Here is a 19,754-nt window from a genome sequence, read left to right as displayed (position 1 = left end):
CTAAGTTTAGGTGGAAATTAAACTATTGTGTCATCAGACCACTAAATGATGCTAGCTACATATACTATAATTATAATATGGGTAAACAAGTAATCCTCAATGATACTATCTGATGAACAATGTCTTAAATGGAAATCTTGGTCACCGTTGAGAGGTCAGAATCAACTCCAGCTAGAAGCAGAATGGAATATATTCCAAGATTTAAAATGGCTTACAGCATCATTGGGGATAGGGAGCTGAAGAAATAGCCCCTAGGCTGAGCTTCCATGGACAACTCTCAAAGCCCCCACAGAATTGCCCTGCTGCTCTTGCCATGATCAAAGAGCCATCTGTTAAATCGAGTCTTGTTTGAGGTCTTGGATTCAGAGTCACTTGGCAGCAGCCTCTGTCAGATCCAGCTTGATCCACACCAAATGATGCCTCATGCTTTTTTTTTTGCCCATTTAACTGTATTCCAAAACCACTTCCTACATGATTGCGTCTGATTGGTGGATCCTCAATTAACCCAAAATTCTAACTTCAAGAAAGTCTAAGAAATATAGCCTCTGCCTTTGCAATCTTTGCTAGAAGAGTGCTGGAATATATGTTATATTTGTCAGATGTCTTTCCACAGTATCTGTCAGGATGAATTTTATGATACCTATGAAATGGAAATTGCTATTTGAGGTCCAAAAACACTGGCTACATGTCTTAGAAATGAAATGATTTCAATGCAACACAATATAATTAGGTCAGAGGAAATTCATTTAACTCAAGTATGCATTGAATGAAGAGGCAGAAAAGCATAGGAAATATTCATGTAGACATAACCGTAGCATGTTATTCTTAAGTTAACACATTTGCACCAGTGTTAAACCCAAGTTAAGCATGTGGATATTTCATTAAGAATATTATTTGCTCATAAATATAAATTTCTATTTACTTATTGATTAGAACCAGAATAAGTTACTCATTTTAATGTATTTACACATCATGACAAAACCACAATAATTAAAGTTCAACATCTGCAAAGAGATGATCTAATGAAATTTTATTGACTAAGAGAGTTCCCAATAATTATCTTTCTGCTTGAACAGCTTGGCTGATAAAACACAGTCATTCAAAAATAAGAATGGGCTAGAGTCATATAAAAATGACTAGAGTTCTTAATGATTCTAAAAATATTGTGGGGAAAAATGTATTCATTAGAGAAGATAGTTTTGTTATTGCAGGTCGGACAAGCTTCTGAGAAGAGCAAATTCTCAATTTGATAATGCAGAACTTTCTCTACAATAAAACCATGACTTGTCACTGAATGGTTACTGGAGAAGCAGACAAAGGTAGTCAATAGATGGAAGAATAAGACTGACATTTCTAAATACTGCTTGGGCAGGGCTTATGGAGAAGATAGGAGAGAAGTTCAGAGGGCAATGGGGCAGTCAAAACATCATTTTTAAAACCTGTTCTGTTTTTCTCTAAGAAAATGGTTTTTAAACTTTTGATCTAAAGGTCCATTTGAATTCTTAAAAATTATCGAGACCCCTCCCAAAGAGTTTTGTTTATGTAGGTTATATCTATAAATATTTACCATATTCTAAATTAAAACTAAGAAATTTAAAACTATTTAAAATAACAATAATAGACCTATTGCATGTTAATGTAACATTAGTTGCAATCTGAACCCATATTTATGATCTTTTTGTACTCTGTTCCATTAAAATCCATTGATTTATCTTGTACTTTGAATGAATCTTTTGCCAGTTTTGATTTTGTAACATCATTCATTGGTCATCTGGAAAATATTAGTGCATTGAATTATGTAAATATCCCAAAGATTGACACAACATAGTATACAATATTTTAAAAATTACATTTGTTAATATTGCCATTGATGTCATCAGAAAAGTCTTTACGTATTGGGAAGCTGTCATGTTTAATGTGGTGGATATAAATTTTCCATAACTCCAGTTTTACTTTCACCTTGAATTCTATCATTGGTGGCAACAAATACTGTAGGTGTTTTTCTTGAAGTGATGGGTTCACTTATTTCATTTTTTGAGAAAATGTTTGCAAAATACTGAGGTCCAAATTGATTCTCTGAAATACTTCTGCATTGGTATTTAAATTGATCATTCCTAGGTAGGTCTCACATTGGGATTTGTGGTAATTGTTAGTGGCAGGGACATTTGGGTTTGCAATGAGGAAACCACCATTGTTAGCCGCAGTGCATGAAATATTGAAAGAAACTTAGATTATTATTTGGATATCATTAACATTAATCATGAGTTGCTACCCGAGGAATACTGTTCCAAATAAAACTCATTAGCTTGAAAAAAACTTTAATTTTGCCGATGTTGCCAAGGTTCTCTCCTTGGCCCTCTTCTAATGTTCTGCTCTCATTCTGGGCCATCTCATCTAGACCCTCGGCTTTCATTTTTCTACATATTTGACTCCTAGTCCTGCACCTCCCATCAGGCAGTTCCTCTGAGCTCTGAGCCAGCATTTTCCTGGCAACTTCCCTTCAGGTACCTCAAATCCAAAATGTCCTGAAGTGAACATCTTTCTTCTCAAATCTACTAACTCCAGTCCTCTCTTAGGTGCCCAAGCCAGAAACTCAGAAGTAAATCCTAGACTCTCTTTTTCCCAACTCCACGACAAACTGATTCTTAGATCTTGTTGGCTCTGTTTTATCTTTTGAATCATCCAGCTAACTTACAGCTCTATTGTGAGTCCCTGGGTAAGTAAGCGCTTTTGGTATCCTAACTGATCTCTCTGCTTAGATTTGCTCTACTACAATCCATCCCTTCTTATTACAGTTATTCTTCTTATTAATATTTCTTTTTCCTAAAGCCAAAAATAACTATGTAACTTCTCCGCTGAAAATCCTTCATTGGCACATTCAGAAGCAAAGGAAAACTCCCCAGCATGGCATATGGGATCCTTTAGTGTTGCTCTTGTCTCTTTCCAGCCGTATGTTCCATTATGCCCTCTGTGCTCCCAGTCGCAACATTCTACTTTTAGTTCCTTCAAAGTACCACACTCTTTTCTACCTTGGTGATTTTGCTCATGCAGTTCTGTCTGCACAGAAATCTTTTTCCTTCCCTTTGCCTAGCTGTATCATACTTATTCTTCGGTATTCAGCTTAAGTACTCAGCGGAAACATCTTGACCCATCAATCTATGTCCTTCAGTATATTCCCACAACTCCTTTCACATATTTTTAGTGTAGTGCTTGCTACATTGTATGGTTATCATTGATTTTCTTGTCCATCTCCTCTAGGACACAATCTCTTAGTACAAAATTTGTTATGTAATGTTCATTTCTTTCCCCAATGCTTATCATGGTGTTGGACACATAGAGAAATTTTTTTAAAATTGAACTAATTAAATTGGGTAAAATAATTTTTTAAAAAGAATAAATTTTTTTATATCTTCACATTTTTTTTAGAAGGGAGGTATCTATATAATTCTACATCAGCATAATTAAAAAATTATGCTACATTTTTATACACTATAATTTTATAGTTCTTTTCTAGATTTGATTGGGTTTCAATTGGTTTCATCTACGTGCCTCCTTTGTAGAAGCAGCATCATACAATGAATAATACAGGGTCCTTCAGTCAGGATGAAGTCAGTAAGAATTCACTTGTGTTTGCATAAATATTTCCCTTTTCAATTGAGATAAGCCAAAGTACTTTTGCTCAGTAGTTTCTAGCTGCTCGATACTACTGGGTACAGTAGGGTTTGGGTTGGGCCAATCTTACAATTAAGATGAATCCAAGAGAGAGAAGCTAATATAGAAGGTGAATAGGGTTCTTTGTCTTTGCATATCTGGGAAGGCCTGTTGATAGCATCCTTCTAGAGATTAAAGCAGTCATGATTGCCATGAATCCAGCCTTAGGTTAATTTTCATCTTAGATTTTCTCAATGATGGCTGAACAATAGATGTCAAGAGACAGAATTAGGAGTTCCACCAGGAATTGATTGATGATGTAGGATACATCAGATGGTAGCCATATTTGGGAAAGCTTCTTCGACACTCATGAACGAAAGTGGGTATATACCCTGGAAGAGTATCATTAAAAGAATCTCATATTCATAATCTTATGCTATCTCCTATGAGTTGTTAGAAACGCACAGAAATTATTTCTTGAATGTGAAGAGTCTTCAACATTTCACAGCTTGATGGTTAGAATTCACTTTAGCAAATTAGAGTTATCCATTGCAGGCTCCTAATCAAAATTAAAGGCGTTTCATGTGAAGCAGAGGAGAATTTGGTTTCAACAAACAATGTTTCTGACTTATCACTGGGAATGCCCGGGTTGTGTTGACTATGGAAATCTTTTGATATTTCAGAAACTTTTTTTATCACAATCTTTTCATTGGTCTATTTTTCTTCCCCATTCTCTCTTAAAAAAAAAAATCTTGTTCAAGTTGGTTCCTCTTTCCTATACTTATGGTCAAAAGATGATTAAAATATGTTTGCCCATACTTTTATTCAGTCAAATACACTAGCTTACTCAAAGCTAGCTCTTTTCCACAGTAAATACTTAATTTTATTCCAGGGTTTTTGAACCCAAGATTTCTCTCATTTTCAAGGATAATCAAATTTACTCTTTAACTTCATGGTTTTCTATGCAATAATAAATGTTAATTTCTGTTTAGGTCTGGGTGTGTTTAAATATACATTCTTTTACTTCTCCTTCCAAAGAATTTCTAATGAGTCTTCATTTTATTAAATGTATTCTCTATGGTATTTTTGTGGTTGGCATGATCACTAAATACAGAATAATGCCTCACTTGTCTGGACTCCGGTAAATCACATCTCAACATTACTTTGGTAATTTTACCAAAATTTTTCTTTGCTGTAATCCCTAAATAAAGATTTTTGATTCTCCAACACATTTTGTTTTCTATGCTTATGTATCTCAATATGTATAGTTTCCGTATATTGAGAGATTTATATAACTGTTTGAACAATGTGATCATAAAATGTTAAACAATGTCACAAGAGGAAAATGCATAGAACTAGAATCTCTCTACATTTCATTGTGTTATTGATTTAACAGTAGTCTCATTAACTATGCTACTTTCCAAAGCGATCACAAACATTACTTCATATTGCTAAGCAGAGAAACTGTCCTTTGGAAATGAATACAGATAATTTTCAGAAAGGACACAGTCATTATAAAGCATGTTTTAGCTAGAAGCTAAAGCAAATACAAGCTGCAAATGAACCAATAAAAAAGAAAAAGGCATTTACAAAATAAATCCTATGATGCACTTAGGGAAGAGCTGTATGACATTTCCTTTTGCTGTTAAAATGTTATACTGTTTGGTTGACCAGCTGGCCAGCCAGTCCCTAAAGACTTCATTTCCTGTTTTCTAATTATAGGGCTACAAATTAATGCATCTCTAGTTTTGAGCAATGACATTTTGTATCATTTAACTAACTCCTTTGTACAGGTTACCTTCTTTATCAGCATCATAAAAATGAGAATGACGGCAGCATTTATAGTCACTGCGAAGAGTAGCCTAATAAGCTAGTGAGTCATGAACTCATTCTTTCCTGTTGCCCAGCATTTCTAGCAAAGCTGAAAGGTTGAAGAAAAATGAACCATACATTCTGTAAACAGACAAAGAAACGTGGTGGTAGGTTAACTGACAATATTGAATCTAGGATGAGAAATCATTTGTTTACCGTATTTTAAAATTAAGGAAACTACTGCATAATAATGAGGCTCAAATTTATGTAATCAGGTAGAAACCTGATATGGCTCTGGCATATATAGTAAAAATCATCTGGAGCCATAAAAATTTGTAGAAATTTTTTCTTAGAAAATACTATTTTAATAGTATTTTAATAACTTAAGAAAGATAATGTTAGGTTATTAAGTTAAATTTTGGTTGCAACTATTATAACACTTGATGAATGAATAATATTTATATGCTTCTGTGCTCTGCCATTGATATGACTGGCATGGTGAAAGTTTCTTCTTTTGTTTTCAGGGCTTAAATTGTTGGATTGGATAATATGGGAGAAATAACTGCATACTTAATAAACTCTTCCTGATGGGATGATTCTTTCAAAGGACTCAGACTCAAGCACCCTTTTTTCTGAGATTTGAATGTTCAGAGAAGAAATCCAAAATCTAAACCTACCTTTTCCTTTTTTGTTCTGGAGAAAAGCAGACTGTCAAACATATTTTTCCCCCTAGGAATAGTCATATTCATAAATGACATTAAATTTGGATTTTTGATGTGTTTTCTCTAAATGCAGTCATATGTAGACTCTTAGTGACAAGATCCATTCTATAACTTTAAATATGCATCTTGTTACTGGACTACATCAGCATGAATTAATATTTTAAATAAATTCTGAAATTATTTTGTGTGGGAAGAGTGTTAAAGCATTACTTTACCAAATGTTAACATTTGTGTAATTTTTGTAACCTCATTCAGCTAGTTTTTCCTTTTAATGAGACAAGAGGCTCGAAATAAATAAATAAAGAAAGAAATAGTAAGAAAAGAAAAGAAAGTGGCTCTTTCTTGACCTCTGAGAGGCTTTGAGAATAAGCATAAAGAAAAGGTCGATGACTTAAGTGATTTTTCTCTAGAAAAGATTGTATATTTTTTAAAGGAGTAAAGTAAGATTCAAGGAAAGAGCAATTAGGGAGAATTAGGAACTAATATATATATATATGAAAAGAAAAAAGAGAAAAGAGTAAAGATATCACTATATAAACATTAGTTAGGCATTATATCAAGAAGAGTTGTTCACCTTTTGGTTATCCAAGCATTGACTAGGACACACCTACATATTTTACTCTCTCCTATGTAACTTGGGAATGCCCTCTTTCAGCAAAGCACAAACATTTAATGTTTGGACCCCAAACAGTGTTAGTATTGTCAAGTGTAACACCTGGGAAGCTATTTTCCTTCTTGTAAAGTGCTTCACCAAGCATCCAAATTGGAAATTGTAAGTGGTGATATTTTTATATCTTTCTCCCATTATGCCTTCAGTGTTTCTTTTTCTTTTCATGATGCTTCTTCCTATTTTTATGTCCACCTTACCCACAATATTTTGGTGGTTGGAACTCTGAGACTAGCCCTAGACATGAGAGCAGTCCTAGGCTCAGATCCTTATTTCCCCCAGATGGAACCAGCTGTGACATCTCCCCCGATCTGCAGAACTAATATATAGTAAGTTCTCAAAATGTGGCCCCTGGACAAAGAGCATCAGTATCACTTGGAAACTTGTTAGAAATGCAAATTTTGGGGCCCAAGAATTTGGGAATTTCCCATTTTCAAGAATGAGAAACTCTGGGCATGGGGCCGAGAAGTCTGTCTTTTAATAGATTAAAGCCCTCCAGTGATTTTGAGGCATAGTAAAAAGAGAATATTTACATTTTAATAAGAATTAATATCTTCATCCAAAGAAATGTAATTTTTTTTATAGTTGAATTCAGATTTTCAAGAACAAAGGAAAATTATTCTGCTGTGCTTAGATCATAGTGCTAAGTAACTCTACCTGTACATAAAATGGATGTTGCTTTGGGTACAAACGCTAAAATAAATCATTTGAGGCTGCCACAAATCCGATGGTAGGCAAGTAAGAGTGAATATAATTACATAGAACTAGGCTGAAAAATGTTGGTTTCAATTTGTTAAGGTAGGAGAAAGATTGAAAGGAAATTTGCCACTTTCTTCGCAAACATAGGCAAGCTTTGTTCTTTTTCGCTGTATCTTTTTGCATTTGACCTTGAGTTATTACAAGAATGGCTACAAAGCCTTTAAAAATTAAAGCTCATTTTACTACAAAGGCGTTTTTTATGTGGTAGCTTTAATGTTGAACTTAAATTGAGCTAGATTTCAGAGTGCATACTGTTATTAACTTTCTTGGTGGTTTTATGGAAATGAATTAATTTTGTCCCTCAATTTCTTTTTCAATTGTAGCTATTTTCTATCTATCGGTATAGCATGAGGATAGAGACTGTTAATAAAAACTATTAGAAAATGTTTTTGTAATACGTTACTCTTTCTAGGATATGATCATGATATCAGTGTGCATATCATACAGATAGAACTAAAGTAGGTTTTCTCTTTGTGTTTTTTACGCTAATACCAGCTGTAGATTACTAGGCAAACCTAAGGGATTACATAAATTATATATTTGTTAAATTATCACTGGTGGTCGAAAGGTTAGGCTTTATTTTCAGACTCAGTTGTATACTGCAAAGATATGTAGATTGAAAATGCGGAAAAGCACAATATTGTCAATAATAACAAGAGGCATAAGCAACACCAACGGTTGATTGTTTTGTGGGAACCAATTGCCTCTCCATTTTGTTGTGAGAACATGTGGCTGGCACACGGTAGTAGGCTTATGAATTGAATAATTGAATACTTTATAAAAATAAAAGCAGATTAAACAGAAAGGATTTGGTTAAACTTTAGTTAAGAATGTGAGTGACATTTAGCTCTGGGAAGACAGGAAAAAAGAAAGATTGAAGAACAATGAACCATACATTCTGTAAACAAAGAAACGTGGTGATACGTTAACTCTGACAATATTAAAGCTAGGATGAGAAATAATTTGTTCACAATATTTTAAAATTAAGAAAACCCACTGCATAGTAATGAGGCTCAACTTTACGTAATCAGGTAGGAAGCTGATGTGGATCTGGTAAATGTAGGGAGGGAGCAGAAAAATGATCACTTAAGTGATCAAGTAAATGAGGATCTATAAGGGTTTTACATAGTCTCTACAAAGTCCAATTTTATAGTTATTTAATTTCATTTTTAGCTGCTTCTGAAAAGATCTTGAGAATTAAAGACCAGTTTGAGGAGCAGCAAAGAATGAGAACACTACGTTTCCCAGAACCTGGCAAGATAGTGACTAATCTATGATTGGCTTTGATGTATCATATGGAGCTCTAACCTAAGGGTCCAAAGCTACTGACACGTGGGTGACTTAGTGCAGTCAAACTGGTCTATGTCTGATATATCTCATAGTAATGTGGCATAGTAATACTTCCTTTTTAATGTAGCATTTTTCTTTTAATTGTCTCAAAGCACTGTGCTAGTCTTTATTGATTTTCCCAACATCTGACAGAGGACACCAAAAAAATGTATTTTATAAATTGCTGGTGGGTGGATGGGTGTGTTAAGAAGGAATTTAATGATCTCTTATACTTCTAGTCTTCAGTTCTAATTACCCTATGGTACCATTTATGTGATAACAGGCAGCGTGTGATAAGAAAGAATTTGACTTTCTAGTCAAAGAGATCTAGGTCTGCATCGCTGATCAACCACCTAATTAACCTTGTGACATTGAGCATGTTACTTAACCTTTCTGAATCTCATGTTTTTCATCTGTAAAACGGACATAGCTTATTGTAACCATTAAAAATACTTTGTGTAAAATGTCTGATACCTGGCAAGCTCTCAACACTTAGTAAAACTTATAACAGTTCTTTTATCTTTAATTTTATCTATTATGTCACACGAAGAGACAATGCCCACAAATTCTGGCCTGGGGCATCTGGCGTTTGCTATTTTTAGTAGACTTTCTAGGTTGTGCATAGATCCTAGTTCTGAGTTGACTTTTTTAACCGCTATGACAAGCCATCACAATGAAAAAAAATATCATAATTCAATCTAGGATGTATTTGTTGGTCTGTGGTTAAGCTCGTAGCCAGATCTTTTGCAAGTTTCCTTTGAAAGTCCTGAAAGAAAGCAATTATTTAATATTTACACTTGATTGCTTACATTTTATATATTTTAAAAGTAAGGAACATCTGGAATTAACATTTATTTATACAGTTTATTTTTTTTTAAAGCCAATAGATGACTCCTACTGGCACTCTTCTGATGTGCCTTGGTTCAAATCTGCAGGACAATATTCCTGGGACCAGCCACTACCCATACACAGCCTCCTCTGTGATGCCGGTCCAGCTAACCTCTGCTGGGCTCCCTGTGGTGGGGTCACTGCCTGGCCAGCCCTTGCTCTCTCTGGGCTGTTCCCTCTGCTTGGCTCACTCCAGCTGCTTCCCATTCATTTCCTGGCTTCATTGCTTGCAGAGGGCTTGGGAATTCTCAAGTGAGGCAGTGATCAGCATTCTTCACAGCTGGCAGTTTTCCTGCCAAATGGGAGTCTTCCTCTTGCAGCATCCCCCACCTGCCTGCAGCTGGATTGCTTCTGGGTGTGTCCATGGCAGCCAGAGCTCAGATCATGTGACAAAACCAGAGCTGAATTCCTTCCCTAGGCTATAGGGGAAGCCACCAACTGCACATTCCATTCAGGGCCATGGAAATCCCCCCTGCCCTTCCTCTCAACCGGAGGTGAAGCACCATCTAAGCAGATTTCTATATGTTTCTCTTCTGTTCTGATCCCATTTCCCCAAATGAGAGCACTAAGGAAGGTCAGCAGAGCTTGGGATCAGCTAACCAGGGTTAGATCATGGAAAACACCAGAGCTCCAGACAGGAAATAGGGAAGAGGAGTAGGTTCAGATAGCTGACAAAACACAGAATTGGCTGAACATTCACCCCTGTGGACAAATGGAGCCGGCCACCACCTGACGTGATATCTGTGCCTCTGCGGGTGTCTTCCTCTGGCTTCCGTGGTGCCTAAATTTCTAGGTCCTAGTCCAACTTCTTCTTCCAGTAAAAGCAGGGTGTGCACAGCATTTTCCAAAGTGTTCTGTGGAGTGATAATCCCCTGAGATGCTCCTGGGGGAAGGTTTTCATGGTTGAATAATACTGTGCAATGTCATGCACAATGGCTCACTCAAGAAGATTCAAAGTGTGTTCATGTGTTAGAGGCTCCTAGATGTCCTGCTTTACTCAGAGGCTCTAAATGTTACTGAGCCACAGAATGCTTCTTTCACACAACACCTAATAACAACTAGTGAAATTAATGTTCGATGGACGGACATGCTGTTCTTTAAACCCGCCAACCACACATTCACCTCAGAACCTTTGTCCTTGTTGTTTCCTCTGCCTACTACCCTGTTACTATGAATAGTCATGTGACTAATCTCTCGGTTTATTCAGGTCTCTGCTCAAGAGCCCTCTTCCCTGACTACCCTACCTAAAAGAGCCTCCATTCAGTCACTTCGCTGTCTACTTATCCCTTTACTCCGCTTTATTATTTTTTTCATAACATTTATAACTCTTGACATTACAAATCATTGAATTGTTATTATGTAAGAATTAATTTATTTTTGATAAATCTATTGTTCTTAAAATGGAAGCTCCATGATGGCTTTGCTCTCAGATGTATTTTCAGCTCTGGAATGGTGCCTCTTGCAAAGCTGGCACCCAACAAACAGTTGTTGAATGAACCAATGAATAGTGGAAAAGAGCAAGGGATCGCAAGGCAGAAGACCTGGCATCAAACACAACTTTGTCTCTTTCTCTCTTGATGTGTATTTGAGAAAATCCCTTCATCACTTGGACTCTCAATTTCTTTATATAAAATGAGGAGAAAAAATAATACCCTTCCTGCCTATCTTATAGAAACATGAAGAGGAACAAATAGGAGTTTGGTCATAATGTAACCTGTCAGGGGGCTGTCTTAGTTTGTTCGGGCTGCTAGAACAAAAATATCACTGACTGGATGGCTTATATAAACACCAGAAATTTATTTCTCATAGTTCTGAAGGCTGTGAAGTCCAAGATCAGGGTGCCAGCAGATTTGGTGTCTGGTGAGGGCCTGCTTCTCGGTTCATAGACAGCCATCTTTTTGCTATGTCCTCACATGGCAGAAAGGACGAAGGACCTTCCTTGGGGTTTCTTTCATAAGAGCACTAAACCCATTCATGAGACCCCACCCCAATGACCTAATCACCCCAAAGGCCCCCACTTCCAAATACCATCACATTGGGGGTTAGGTTTTAACATAAATTTTTGGAGGTGGGGACACAAACATTCACAGTATAATAGAGGCTAAGTAAATACAGGTGATTATCGAAGATAAAATGCAGAAAAGAAGGGAGGTAACCTCCTTGGGAGATTAGATTCTCTGGGAGTGTGAGGATAGGTCATTTTGTGAAAAGGGAGGGACAGAGTAGAAAAAATCCAGAAGAGATAGTGTGATCTAGAGAAGAAAGACCCCTTAATATTGTCCTCAATGGCAGGGAACTGGGAGAAGTAATAAGAGGGGCAAAGAAAGAGGCACAAGTAGAGTATGGTGAGCGCTACTATAGCTCTGACACTATTTTTTTAAACAAAGTTAATCTAATCCATCTGAAAGCCCTATGGGGTCATCAAGTATTGTCTAGGTTTTATTAATTAGAAAACTGAAGCAGTGGGAGTTTCAATACTGTACCCAAGGTGTATAGGTAGAGAGTCCAGACCTAAATATTGATATGAGGCTGTGTAACAATGCAGTCCTGGATCCCACAGAGCCTAGTACGTTCCACTTCCTACCCTGTTTGGAGGTCACACTATAACAACAAGGGCAAGGCCTCTTCTTCTACTCTGTACAGAAAAAAATTTGGGGCCATAAATCTACAAACAGTGCTGAGACATAGGACCACCCACTGGGGTTGCTCTTTAGTAGAGGGTGCAGGGGAGGGAAAACAGAAAGTAGGAAGTTGTTAAGATGTAGCACAGGTTTTGACTTTGTTATTGGAGAAAATGTGTGTATGTTCAGGAAACAGAAATTGTTGAGACTGGGGTACTTGGAGACTGCTGCTAGCTAGCCTTGTTTACTTGTATTATTTTCTGTTGCTAAGGCTTATTTCTTTGCCTATCTTGTTTCCTTTTATTTTTTAATCATGTGTTGATATCATTATTTGCATTATCTAGTTATCTGTATGTCTCTAACTGAGCCAACCTAAAAATCATAAATTACTTCAGTAACAAATCTGGGAATTGAATCAATTGAATGAAATCTAATATTCTTCTCTGCATTACCAATGTTCACCTCGTGAGGATTGAAATCAACTTTGAAAAATCTTAATTTATTTGAGTGTTAGATCCAATAAAGGCCTCCCACTAATCCAGCTGTTAGAACTGATGTATGAAACTCGCTCCCACTGAAAATGCTGGGAACTTTGCCCATGAAATGGGGAATCATGGTTAGAAATCAAATCTTGACAATTTTAGAATATGGGAGAGTCGAAATCTCTGGGATAAAATGAGCATGATTAATATCATTTCGACTTCATAGAGCTCATTTGCCTTATAAAAGTTGTCAGAGTGAGTCTGGAGGGAAACTGACTACAAGCATAAAGTGGCATATCTAAGCAATGATCAGGTATTCAGCCCCCAAAACCTTCACTGGGCATAAACTGATATTCAGAGGTGAGAATGGGAATGGGTAAATGTTTTCCTCTCATATTTTTTGAATAAGAGTTTTAATTTTTTCAGTTCAAGTGAATGGACACTGTGTGTGTGTGTGTGTGTGTGTGTCTGTGTGTCTGTGTGTGTGTGTGTCTGTGTGAAAGAAAGAGAGAGAGAGAGAGAGAATTCCAGGCTTTCCAAAGTTTCTCTCCTAGCTCTCTCATCTGTTCCCCACTCTCTGTCATGCCCCAGGCACATTTCTATTTCAGCATCATGATTATGGGTGCAGAATAGTAGAATGACTAGGGGTGGGAATGTTGGCAACAAATTTGAAATTTGAATCTTGGCTTCACCACTTTCTTCTGTCCTTGGCACATTTTTTAACCTCTCAATCTCACCACCTGCAAATGGAGAAATCAACAGTCTTTATATCTCAAGGTTGTGTTAAAATAAATTCCTAGGCCCAAGATGGAGCCACTCCTGCCTGGGCCGTCACGTCAGCAAACCGAAACTTACTTTCCTGTCTTGTAAATGCTCCTCCTGATCTGAAACACAGTATATTCAGTTGGCCAATCCTGAAACTCTAAACCAGGTCTGGGCCTTCTCACTTCAAACAAAGTTAACTATGTGGCTGCAGCCAATCAGTTATTTTCTATTTGTCTCTTCCTGTTCTTTATTCTTTATCCAATAAAGCTTCTTGTCTACTACTCCACTTTGTAGTTCTCTGAAAGGAGACTATGCATTTCATGAAGTGTTAAATAAATTTTGTATCATCTAAATTATCTTCTTTAATTATTTTTTAATTGAAGTAAATTTGGTATATAACATTATGTAAGTTTCAGGTGTACAACTAATTTTTTTTAGCACAGTTGTCATGAAGATTATATGAGATAATGCATGTGGAGCATCTGGTACATGGTAAACAGTCAATAAATATTAGTCATCTTATTTTTACTCTTAACAGCCTCTCCATTCTCTATAAGGATATACCTTTCTTGAGGGAAAGAACTATTTTACTCATCTTGTGATCCTTACTCATCTTGTGATCCATAACTTGTATATAGGAGGTGTTTCATAACTGTCTATTTAATGCAATGGAATCCACATTTTAACAAATCTGTGTGTTATAATTGGCCCTCAGGTTTCTCAAATATATGACTATTATAATAAGCATGTTCTCCTTGCAGGTATTGACAGGTGTCAGATTGAGTATTTAAATGCTCTACTGCCCTAAAAATAAATGTATGGTGTATTTCTTGAAAGCATATCCTACATATCTAAATGTCACCTTAATTTTGAACATGCACTAGTTATAATGGATCCTACTGTTCTGTGGTCTTCCCTGAGAGCTTGATTTTTATGGAGCTGGCGGAGGCCCTGGGTGCATTAAGAGATCCACAGACGTAGAAATCAGATGATAGAAGTCCTGAACAGCTTGGCTGAGAAAATCATCACTTTTGTTTCCTCTGGGTTACATTCCTGTCACCTGCTTTTTCATGAGATGGTTAAACAGAGGTAGAGAGAAAATAGATTTGGTGAGTTATTGCTAATATTATTAATACCTTAGAAAGGCCTTGTAATTGGATGTTTGTTGAGGAGAACTGCTTTAGAAACAGTACAATCATTTGATGTCCATCTGGGGCAAACAACTCTGCAGTACTGACTGCAAAAATCATTTAGGTCATGCAGATTGAGCTTCAAAAACAGCGTTTCATTTTAGAGAGATGGCGAGAACTGATTACCTTATTAAGAAGCACCATAATGATAAAACGTGATTAAAGTAAGTCAGAAGAAATTACCAAGCAGGGGTCAAAAAAGGATAGAAGTGGGGGTGGTGGTCATGGAAATACAGGCACGGATGAATTAATTCTATGGGTGTTTGTTTATAATAATTATGCATAAATCTTTGAATAACCACACTCCCAAATTATGTGAAAATTGTATTCCTTTCAATTGCATAAAACAGTTTACATGCCCATTATCAACTAAGCCAAGGAACAAGTAATGATGTGAAACCTAAGATCTTCATGAACTATTTCCATAAAAAGTGACAGGTTTTCCTTTACTTATATTTACTTGTCAATTTCAAGAGAATCAAATTTCATTATATCGTATAAATAAAGTATCCAGAAGGCACTAGCTCCTATTGTTTTAGTAAGCTACCGTATATTTAGAAATTTTCTGTGGTTTTCAGTTAAATGTATTTCCTTTAAAAAGCAATTCTCACAACCTGACCTAAGTAGAGTAGAGGCTGTTTCTAATGAAACTAAGGAATTTGTGATGTCATCTTGTGTGTGGCAATCCCTCAATTAGGAGGGGGAGGGTCAGGAAATGCAAAACCCTATGGTCATACGAGCAACATAAAATAAATGTATCAAAAGCTCATATACATGTCACAGTTTGCAGCAAAATAGTCCTACAGATAATGAGAAGATCTGAAGTTTATGTAATTTGGCTTTGGAGCCCGCGGTGACAAACCACACACATCAACAGCCTCCTTTTTGAGCAAATGTGGAAAACCACTTGTTAGTTCCTCTCCTCTAAACACTCATCTTTGTGACTCTACTTTGTTTTTAAATTATTTTATTCTTGGTATTACCAAGCTCTTAAATACACGAAACCGGAGGTTTCCTGCCGTCTATTCCAGCAGAGGAAAGGGCCCCGATATGAAAATTGGTGCATCACGTGTAATAAGGCGGAGGAACGCTTTTACTAACAGTTGGCACCAGAATTCTTCTCAGAGAGGAAACGTATCTAGTTTGAAAACTACCATGATAAGAACTGAGAGAGTAGAAGAGAGCACCGAGGGGCTAGGGTGTGGGCGGAATGTTTCTGAGACAAAGGGAGCAACTTGGCTGTAACGTCCCAGCTGCAGCGTCTGGAGAGACAGGGGTGAGGCTGCAGCCAATGAGAGGGCCAAAGCGGCTTGCTTCTGCTCCATGTAACTCTTCTCCCGCCCGCATAAATTTTCGCTGAAATTACTGAACTGATTAAATTTTTGGTGCAAGTCTTTTTTGTTTTTGTTTTTGGTGAGGGTGAGTAGAAACTCATGTGAGGGCTGGGCTTTTGTCTAGATCCACGAAGTAGATCAGAGTTAATTTGTGTGGATCCAAGAGTGAAGGCAGAGAAGAGCAGTTGAGAATAAATGGGTAAGAACTTTTTAGAAATTGTGGGAAAGTCTCTAGACAGTCACAGATCTAGATGCGTTTACTGAAATCTTTGAGGCGGTGAGAAAGCCCATCATGGCAACTTGGTTAAACCAGCTACTTTGTGGGCAGAATGACTCCTTTGTGAATTGTCACCGTTGGGCGGAGCCGCTGTATCTTAAGCGACTTCATAGACAGATACTCGAAAACATGACTATAAATACCAGGCAGCACAGTTGATTTTGCAGTCTTTGAACTAGCTAGACTTCAAAATAATGTTAATATAAGAGGCTGGCTGATGGAAAATAACGATGCTTTAGTAGAATAACAAAGACCTTTATGATCCTACCGCTAGGATTCAATACCAGTTTTTCAAAATCAATTCAAAATCCTTTAGAATGAAGGATACATTTAGAACTAATATTGTGTATCTAACATTCCCAAGGGATTTTCATTAGCCAAGGTTGCTAAGGTGCAAGCGAAGATGGATCAACATATTGGACGCTTTGCACATGATCATCATATCTGTTCTAGGATCAGATTTAGAGGACCACAGTGTAAATCAATGGACTAAAATATATTTGACTCTAGTTCGCAGCATCTTAGGGATTTGGGATATATAAAGAATAATGGTATGTCACCTAAAGAAATGATTCAGGGTCATCAGATATTTCCAACAACTCGTTGGAATGCTCTGCCCAGAATTTCAGGTGCATCATCTCCTGAGAGACGCTTTCTCTGACCGCCCCATACAGTTTTCCTCTGTACATCGCCCTTTGGATTTTCTTCACAACACATTACCATCTGAAATAATTCTGTTTGTTTATATTTTACCTGTTTTGCTCTGTCTCTCGCTATTTCCCATAAAGTGGGGAACTGATGCTCCTTGTTCATTGTTGCTTCTTGAGCTCTAGGATAATGCCTGACACCTAATCAGAGCTCAGTAAATATTTGTTGAATCATTTAATGAATTTCACTCAGCGTCTAATCTGTAGAGATTATCAAAATCCTCACAGACCACTACAAATATTGTGTGGTTATTATTATAAAGGAAACATGTACTGAAAGATTCTATGGCTGGTATTTTGATCTAATTCCTTTCTATTAGCATTCTAATCTTGGATCATGTAAATCATGATCACATTATACCCATCAGGATACTTTGCAAGAAAAAAAATTCAGAATTATAGCCTCTCTGCATTCAAAGTGAATCTAGAGATTCAATTAAATGATATAGCAGGAGAGTTCAGTTTTCATATGGAGGCATGTTTTGATGTTCCATTTCAGTTTTAGGTTAATGACATTATTAGATTACATCTTAATAGAAGGACAGGTCATTAGAAGGATGGGTTCACTTTTTTTTTATTTCAGAAAAAAATTCAGTGGTGGAAGCTAGATAGTAATACCCATTCATAAGAGTTAACAAGATTGAATATTACTTTTGATTTAAATTTTTTGAAAATGTAATTATGAATAGGGAATGTATAAATATCTTCAAAATGAGGACAAGTAATAAAAATGTTCGTTAGCTCCACATTATGGATAATTAAAAGAAGATATTACAGAATACAAATGCATTGTTTTGAGAAAGTGGAACTCTTTTTCTACTTATTGCTTTGATTTTTTTAGATAATCTCATCTGTGATATGTTGTCATAGGAACCTTGTTTTATAATATAACTGGATTTGTTAGACATAAAGGTTATTAATTTTATTTTATGTATACTATTTTCTCCATGCTCATATGAGAGAAATAACAGAAGCACTGCTGAATTAAGCTGAGTACATTAAAGAAAGTTCCAGAAATTTTTAAAAATTTCCTTTCTGGAATTGGTACGTGCATATTTATTACTAGTAGAGTAAAGAAAGAACTGTTTTTGGGTGTTTATGTACAAATTATTTTGGTTTTGTTTCCAAAAATGTACAGTGAACACTTTAGCTATCTATTTCTGCATAACAAATTACCACATAATTTAGTGGCTTAAAACAATAGTAAACATTTATATCTTGCAGTTTTGTGAGGAATTAGAGAGAGCTTAGTTAGATGTTATGGCTGGGGAGTCTTTCAAGCTGTTGACAGGGCTGTAGTCGTCTGAAAGCTTGACTGGGGCCTTTCTGTTTCCAAGGTGGCTCACTCACATGGCTGGCAACTGTGCGCTGGCAACTATGGTTGTTGACAGGAGACCTCAGTTCCTCATGATGTGTACTCTGTAGGGCTGTCTAAGTGTTTTTACAAGATGGTGGTTGACTTCCTGCAGAGCAAGAAATTCAGTTAAACCATGTGGAAGTTGCAACATTTTCTTATGACCTAACTTCAGAGTCACACACCATCGCTTCCAACATGTTCTGTTAGTCACACAAACCAATTCTTGTGAATGAGTTGGTTTCAAGGGACTACATGAGGGCATAAATATGAGGAGGTAAGAATCATTGGAGATTACCTTGGAGACGATCTCCAATCTTTCATCACAGTGAGAAATATCAGGATTATCTTAAAATCTACCATTGTTATGAATTTTGAATTGATTACCAACATTTACTAAAAAGTGCTTTGCAAATTATGGGGCAGTGATAATTGTGCCAAAATGGAAATAGTATTTAACAAGAAGGTTCAATAAGTGTATAAATAATATTTTCCCTCAAATATTATGAACAATATATATCATCACATTGGATAAAGCGAATTAGGAAATACTTCATAAGATTATAAACATCCTTTACTTTGGGTGGGGAATGAGATCAGATATTTGAAAAGAAGAGATGGAGGAAGTAAAACATTGGAAAATAAAATAATAAGGTCCAGAAAAAGAAAAAATAGTAAAAGAAGACAAAGGAAAGGAAAGGAGATAAAAGGGATGAAAGAAGACAAATGGGAGAGATAACAGCAGAAGATATGGAAATAAGAAGGAAAAGAAGTATAGGACAAAGAGATGATGAGCACGAAAGAGAAAAGGAAAGGAGGAAAAGATGATGAGAAGGGGAGAGAGAGTTAAAAAAGATAGAGACTAACTTTCTCATACCTTTCTTCTACCAGTTTTGGGGGATGTCTCCATCTCAGAATAGGGCCAGGGACTTGCAGGTTCTTTCTGCATTTTCCTAGCCTCTCTGGAGCTCCCTGGCTCTTAGAACCCTGTGTTCACACTGGATTAGATAGGGATTGCTGGAGAGGAGAGTAGAATAGCCATTTTATTTTATATCCAACTTGTTCTTCTTAAGGACACACTATCTTGTTGAATAATATTTTCTTAAAAGTATTGAAAAAATGTAATTTATCAGAAAGAAAAATACCAGACATAAACAAATGATTTTTTGAGAGGTTTTTGGTTCTATAAAGGTAAT

This window comes from Pteropus medius, unplaced genomic scaffold, assembly GCF_902729225.1.
Source record: "Pteropus medius unplaced genomic scaffold, Ma_sr-lr_union100, whole genome shotgun sequence".
NCBI lineage: Eukaryota > Metazoa > Chordata > Mammalia > Chiroptera > Pteropodidae > Pteropus > Pteropus medius.
This window is presented reverse-complemented; position numbering follows the sequence as displayed.